Source organism: Pseudophryne corroboree, chromosome 3, assembly GCF_028390025.1.
Source record: "Pseudophryne corroboree isolate aPseCor3 chromosome 3, aPseCor3.hap2, whole genome shotgun sequence".
Taxonomy (NCBI): Eukaryota; Metazoa; Chordata; class Amphibia; order Anura; family Myobatrachidae; genus Pseudophryne; species Pseudophryne corroboree.
This window is the reverse complement of record NC_086446.1, coordinates 1,335,001-1,342,500: the sequence shown is the minus strand read 5'-3', so window position 1 is coordinate 1,342,500 and position 7,500 is coordinate 1,335,001. Positions and strand designations below refer to the sequence as shown.

The window sequence follows — 7,500 nt, the reverse complement described above, 5'->3', positions numbered from 1 at the left end:
CTCGGGTGAGAAGGGCATTCGTCGGAAAAATCGCGGAGCCCGAAAACCGGGTCTGAGATCAGTTCAATCCAGAGGGAAGGTTGCCCAAGTCCGCGGAGCTCGGGTGAGAAGGGCATTCGTCGGAAAAATCGCGGAGCCCGAAAACCGGGTCTGAGATCAGTTCAATCCAGAGGGAAGGTTGCCCAAGTCCGCGGAGCTCGGGTGAGAAGGGCATTCGTCGGAAAAATCGCGGAGCCCGAAAACCGGGTCTGATATTTCCTTCCTTGCCCATCGCAGCGCCCCCTGGTGGGCTGAATCCGGTACTACGATTTGTGGAAGTCTTGCCGATGAGTGGAGACTGGCACCTCTCGGTCCGGGACAGGCTTCCAGGAGCCTGGGGAAAATCGGAGCATGTGGCGCAAAAGTGTCGCGCGCGCCGCCCGACACGTGACTCTAGTAAGAACCACCTCTCCGGATGTGTAATAGGAAGCACGTGCCGGGGCCTGGGCCCTCGATTCCCAGAACCCTGTATTCACGGTGGGCGTGGTCAGACAGAAAGCGCGGGCTTGGTACGGTGTGTGCGCCACAAACTCCGGAAGTGCTGGGTCTGCTGGTCGCAGTGAGGCAATGTACGGAACCGACGGCAGTGACGAAGACTATCTCCCCGACTCGTCAGAGTTAAGCAGCTCGGATGATAGTGGAGGGGAGGAGACGTCTTTTCACGGCAGGAAGGTTCTGGAAGTGTCCGGGGCTTGCTCCGCGGAGGCCGAACCAAGTCTCCATCCGGCCCGCGCAGTGTCGGTCCAGGTACTTACCCGAAAAGCAGATGGTTCGATTGCATGTAACAAGAAAAATTTCTGCCTGTGGTGCGAGAGGCCATTCTCAAAAATTGCGAGACATGTTCAAGCTGTCCACCACAATGAGCATGAGGTTGCAAGGGCACTCAGCTTTCCGAAGCGCTCCAGGGAAAGGACAGTGCAGCTAGACCTGATTCGCACCCGGGGAAACTTTGCCCATAATGTCGGGGTTCTCCGCGAGGGCAGCGGAGTCCTCCTACCGTGCAAGCAGCCGAAAGAAGCAACGGCTCCCCAAGATTTCATGCACTGTGTAAAATGTAAAGGGCTATTCTCCAGGAAGCACCTGTGGCGCCATGTGAAGAGGTGCCCGCTCCGCAAAAGTGTCAGCCCCAAACCTGGAAGAACCAGGGTGCAGGGTCTCTTCACTTACGCCACACCGCTCCCGAAAGATGTTGGCACTGGCCTCTGGAAGTTGCTGAGCGGAATGAATTATGATGATGTGGTACCGGTAATCAAAGGGGACCGCTGGATTATGCAGTTCGGTCAGCACCTCTATAACCGTCTGGGGTCTGATGTCAGCAAGCATGATTACATCCGTCAGAAGCTCAGAGAGGTGGGGCGGCTTCTGCTGAAGGCGATGAAGGTCACACCGTTGCGGTGTATGGAAGATTTCATTTGCCCACAGAATTTCCTGCAAGTGGTGCATGCTGTGAGGAGCCTGGCCGGTTACGATGACCGCACCAATACATATAAAATACCCTCGTTGGCTCTGAAGGTGGGACACAGCTTGCAGAAGATTTCAGCTATGGTGGAGTGTCAGGCACTGATGGAGGGCAGTGCCCTGACAGAGGAGCGTGCCCGAAACTTTCGGAAAATTTATGAGGCGAGGTGGAGCGAGCTAATCTCCACTGCTGCCCTGAAGACACTTCGAGAGATAAAATGGAATGCACCGCTGCTTCTGCCCTTCACTGATGATGTTAAGCGCTTGAACCTGTACCTCCTTGACCGTCAGCGAGAGTACATCGATGAGTTGTCCGCCCACCCTTCCAAACAGCAGTGGTCCATGTTGGCCAAAGTTACCCTCACGCAGCTGATTCTCTTCAACCGCAGGAGAGAAGGTGAGGTTTCCAAGATGCTGCTCTCCTCCTTCGATTTACGGCACACAGCCGATTTGCAGGGTGATGTGGCCCAGGCCCTGTCAGAGCTGGAGAAGGCACTCTGTCGTCACTTCTCCCGTATTGAGATTCCTGGGAAAAGAGGCAGGAAAGTCCCTGTCCTGCTATCCCCAAGCATGCAGAAAGCGATGGAGCTCCTCATAGAGAAGCGGACAGAATGTGGTGTGACCCCACACAATATCTACATGTTTGCTAGGCCAACAGCCATGTCCCATTATAGGGGATCCGACTGCATACGTCTCTACGCCCGGGAGTGTGGGGCCAAGCACCCCGAAGCATTATCTTCCACCCGCCTACGGAAGCATGTGGCTACACTTTCCAGAGTCCTCAACCTGAGCGATACAGAGATGGATCAGCTTGCTGATTTCCTTGGACATGATATTCGGGTGCACCGGCATTATTACCGCCTCCCGGAGGGTACCCTTCAACTGGCCAAGTTGAGCAAGCTGTTTCTGGCTCTCGAGCAAGGGAGAATGGCTGAATTCCGGGGCCACAATCTGGAAGAGATCTCCATTGATCCAAACGGTAGGTATCACTTGACAGTGTGGCTCCAGGGACTGACTGTCTAAGTGGGCTGGTGTGATCGGTTTCCCTGTCCTTCTCTATCCACAGAGCCGATCCAGGTGGTGAGCGATGACTCTGGGGATGAGCCAGAGAGTCAGGATACTGAGGTTCCCATGGGGCACATGGGAAAAGAAGCTGGCAGCGTGGTGTCGGCGGTGGATGGAGGTGCAGCTAAAGGTGGGTGTGACTGTCCATTCCATTTGAGATGCGTCCATGACTGGTGGTGGCGTTGCGTGGTGACTGACCTTTCTTCTCCCGCACAGGTGACAGAAGGGGTACCAAGCGCAATCCGTGGACCCCAGCAGAAGTGAAAGCTGTTGAACGTCACATGATTCGGTTCATTCGCTCATTCAAGGTGCCGGGCAAGAATGACTGTGATGCGTGCCTAAGGGCAGAACGACAAGCGCTGAAGGCTCGGAACTGGCTCTCGGTTAAGTTTTACATTAAGAACCGAATTACTGCTGAAATGAGAAAGAACCTTTCCTGAATAAAATGTATCTGCTGCTGAATACACGTTTCCTCTATCTCTAATTAAACCCGAAAATAAATCAGTTATGTGGGGTGTCCTCATTAGGCCGGTATTCCTGAATAGGTCCCCATGAGGAAGGTTCCAGACATATGTCCCGATGAGGATAGAAAAACAAGTATGTGTGGGTGTGCGTGTGTCCTGTGCACTTGTTTATATATCCTAACGGGGACAAGGGCCAGACAGCACACCAACACTGGCGGGACCTCCGACATGGTGGGGACCTAAAATGAGGTCCCCATGAGTCTGACCCTGGGAGGTGATGGGGGAGTCATGTCTCAACTACCCAGCATACAATTCTCGCAAGTCCCAGAGAATCACGTTTACCAGACTGGAATGGGTTTCGGTGTGTATGCAATGCAGAGTGTGTTTAAAGCAAACACTTCCCCAGCAGCGCTGTGGAGCATTCCCCGAATAATCTCCGGTGCTGCGGTGCCACCGGGGGGGGGGGGGGTTAGGGCGGCCTGCTCGCTCCGCTCCGGTCGGGGGACTTGGCCCGGGGCGGGGGACAGGCGAGGCCCTAACCCTCGCCCTCCCTCGCTCGCTCGCCAGCCAGCCAAGTCCCGGCCGGGGACTTGGCCGGAGGCGCCCCGTCCGCCCGGCGCGTCAGCGCCTCCGAGCGCGGCGGAGCGCGGAAGGGGGGTCCTTCCCTGGTCCGCCCGGGGGCCGACGTGGACTCCCTGGCCGGGCTTAATAGTCGGGGGCGGGTCCACCGGGAGGGGAGGAGGGGCCTCGGGCCGTCTGGACGGGAGCGAGTCCGGGCCTCGCCTCCTGCCCGTCCCCGGCCGGGTCAACCCCCGGTCCGTGCGGCGGCTCCACGGCCTGGGCTTCCCGTCCAGCGGAGGACACCCCTACTCTTGCCTGATCTTCACCCGGCGAGAGCCCGGGCCGCGGAAGCCGGAGAGAGCCCGGGCCGCGGAAGCCGGAGGGAGCCCGGGCTGCGGAGGCCGGCTGGAGCCCGGGTTGCGGAAGCCGGCGAGATCCCTGGCTGTTCTTCTCTTCCATCCATCCGTCCGTTATTTCATTTGCTGTCTGTATGTACGGAGCCTGTGCCGCGGATGCCGGAGGGAGCCCGGGCCGCGGAAGCCGGAGGGAGCCCGGGCCGCGGAAGCCGGAGAGAGCCCGGGCCGCGGAAGCCGGAGGGAGCCCGGGCTGCGGAAGCCGGCTGGAGCCCGGGTTGCGGAAGCCGGCTGGAGCCCGGGTTGCGGATGCCGGCGAGAGCCCGGGCTGCGGAAGCCGGCGAGATCCCTGGCTGTTCTTCTCTTCCATCCATCCGTCCGTTATTTCATTTGCTGTCTGTATGTACGGAGCCCGGGCCGCGGAAGCCGGAGGGAGCCCGGGCTGCGGAAGCCGGCGAGAGCCCGGGCTGTTCTTTTTTTTTTTTTCATTTATTTCCCCCCACCAGGGTGCGCCGACGAGGGGAGACGCCTCCCCGCCGCCGCCGTACCGGACACATCGCAAATTCACAACGGTGGATTATTATTATTATTATTTTTTTTTTTTTTTTACGCGGCCAGCAGGGGGCGCCGCGCGCGCGGACTGGCGCTCGTGAACACTGCATTTAAATCGGTGGTGTGTTTTTGTCTTTTGCCTGGTTTTTTTTAATCTCAATCGTGTATTACCTCGGCTGGCCAGCGGGGGGCGCCGCGGCGGGGACACGGGCGGACCGGGTACATTTCATCTGTTTGGGGCGAGTGCTTTTTTGAAATTTTTTTATCTTTTAGTCTCGTTCCGTTCTTCCCTTCAACTGGCCTGCGGGGGGCGCCGTGCGCGCGGACCGGCGTCCACCCCTGGCCGCTCCGGGACTTTGCATTCAAATGGGTGGGGTGTTTTTCATTTTTTGCCCTTTTTTTTCACTTCCCCCCTCTCAATCGTGTATTACCTCGGCTGGCCAGCGGGGGGCGCCGCGGCGGGGACACGGGGGAGGGTTCATCCGGGCGGACCGGGTACCTTTCGTCTGTTTGGGGCGAGTGCTTTTTTGAAATTTCTTTCATTTTATTTTTGTCATCCCTTCGACCGGCCAGCGGGGGGCGCCGCGCGCGCGGACCGTCGGGGCCCGGGGCCCTGCGTCCCACTTACTTTCGCCCGACGGGAATCGTTTCTTTTGTTTTTATCCGAGAGGACACACGGAATCTGCACCCCCCGCAGTGGCGTCAGGCGGCCACCGGGGGGCGCCGCGGCGGGGATCGGGGGGTCGCCCGGGAGCCGCCTGCCCGTCCGCTGGGCCAAGGGGGCCGGGGCGGGTCACGCGCCGCCGTTCCCCCCCGATCGTCTCGCTCCGAGCCGCCTCTGGCCACCGGGGGGCGCCGTCGGGTGGCGCGGGGGCGCCCCCGCCGCCCGCCGCCTCCCCCCGCACGCGTCGGGCCTCCCCCCGGGCCCCCGCGGGCCGGGGGACGCGGCCGGCGAGCGTCGGACTCCAGCGCGGAAGTGTCGCGGATGAGTGCGGACCGGGGCGCCCGCGGCCCAGCGGCACTTCCAGGGGCTCGGGGAGGAGATGGTTGAAGCCTGGGTGAAGCGCGCCCTCGGCCGTCCGTGTCGCTACCCGCCGGAGAACACCTCCGCCGGATCAGTAGGTACCAACGAGGCGAGCGAGAGAGCCGGGACTCTGTCCGGGGCCGAAAAGCCTGTTTCCCTGGAGCTTTTGCGAAAGGACCCGTGACAGAAGATGCGCGGAGCTCAGAGATCAGCATGGGCAGGGCCTTCTTGCATCCGATTTTGCCCAGGCAGGGCTCCAGGAACCGGGTTACAAAAAGCAAAAAGCCCTGGAGCTCAAACGAAAGGTTTAGTGACAAGATAGCCGTGGAGCTCCGATAACAGCATGGCAGGACCAGGATGGGGCCTATAAAGGGTCCACGGCGGGCATCCGTTGGAGCCCGACGTACGGGCCGGGCACGTCTCCTTCTCCCCCGGAGGCAGCGCCCCCCAGTGGGCCAAATCGGGTACTGCAATTTGTGGAAGTTTCGCAGATGAGTGCGGACCGGGGCGCCCGCGGCCCAGCTGCACTTCCAGGGGCTCGGGGAGGAGATGGTTGAAGCCTGGGTGAAGCGCGCCCTCGGCCGTCCGTGTCGCTACCCGCCGGAGAACACCTCCGCCGGATCAGTAGGTACCAACGAGGCGAGCGAGAGAGCCGGGACTCTGTCCGGGGCCGAAAAGCCTGTTTCCCTGGAGCTTTTGCGAAAGGACCCGTGACAGAAGATGCGCGGAGCTCAGAGATCAGCATGGGCAGGGCCTTCTTGCATCCGATTTTGCCCAGGCAGGGCTCCAGGAACCGGGTTACAAAAAGCAAAAAGCCCTGGAGCTCAAACGAAAGGTTTAGTGACAAGATAGCCGTGGAGCTCCGATAACAGCATGGCAGGACCAGGATGGGGCCTATAAAGGGTCCACGGCGGGCATCCGTTGGAGCCCGACGTACGGGCCGGGCACGTCTCCTTCTCCCCCGGAGGCAGCGCCCCCCAGCGGGCCAAATCGGGTACTGCAATTTGTGGAAGTTTCGCAGATGAGTGCGGACCGGGGCGCCCGCGGCCCAGCTGCACTTCCAGGGGCTCGGGGAGGAGATGGTTGAAGCCTGGGTGAAGCGCGCCCTCGGCCGTCCGTGTCGCTACCCGCCGGAGAACACCTCCGCCGGATCAGTAGGTACCAACGAGGCGAGCGAGAGAGCCGGGACTCTGTCCGGGGCCTAAAAGCCCGTTTCCCTGGAGCTCCTGCGAAAGGACCCGTGGCAGAGTAGGCACGGAGCTCGGAGAGCAGCAGGGCCGGAGCTCGGAGAGCAGCAGGGCCAGGGCTCCCTCCCTTCCATAGGCTGCCCAGGCAGGGCTCCAGGAGCCCGGTACCAGCTCTCCCCGTCCAACAGCCTCCTCTCTGGAAGCGGAGAGCGGACGCAGTCGGGCTCCCGGACCGGGGCCCTGGGAGAGGGTTTGGGAGAGCCCTGCCGGGAGCCACCGGGACGGGCCCGTGCGGACGGGTGCGCGGCGCCCCCCGGTGGTCGAAGGCGGAACCGCGGAGGTCTCTCTATCTCTCTCTCTCTCTCTTTCTCTCTCTCTCCGGGACTCCCGGCCTCCCGTTCCCCCGACTCCCCCTTCCGAGGCCGAGACGGGGCAGCGCCGGGCGTCCGGCGGAGCCCGGCGCCAGGCCCGGCCCGTCCCCCTCTTCCCCCGGCGGCAGCGCCCCCCGGCGGGCCGAATCGGGTACTGCAATTTGCGGAAGTTCAGCCGATGAGTGCGGACGGGCACCCCTCGGGCCGGGAGGCGGCTCCAGGAGCCCGGGGAAGCGTCGGAGGACGCTCCGCGAGAGCGTCGCGCGCGCCGCCCGTCCCGCTACGCCCGAGGGAACCGGCCAGAGAGCATCACAGGTGGCGAACAGAGTCAAGCCGGAAAAGAGAAAACGGAGGGCTGCGGTTGACGCGAGAGAAGGGCCCCACGTCTCCCATTTCCGCAACCCGATCGATGTGGCACCCCGCGCC

The 7,500-nt window shown here is 61.6% G+C and overlaps 1 long non-coding RNA gene across 1 annotated transcript; it reads left to right on the top strand.

Annotated features, from left to right (window-relative positions):
- The first annotated feature begins 2,564 nt into the window (after positions 1 to 2,564).
- Positions 2,565 to 3,024, top strand: LOC135057460 (uncharacterized). The gene is made up of 2 exons (XR_010244139.1): positions 2,565 to 2,692; positions 2,779 to 3,024. It is a non-coding gene; the product is annotated as an uncharacterized LOC135057460 (long non-coding RNA).
- Positions 3,025 to 7,500: the final 4,476 nt, after the last annotated feature.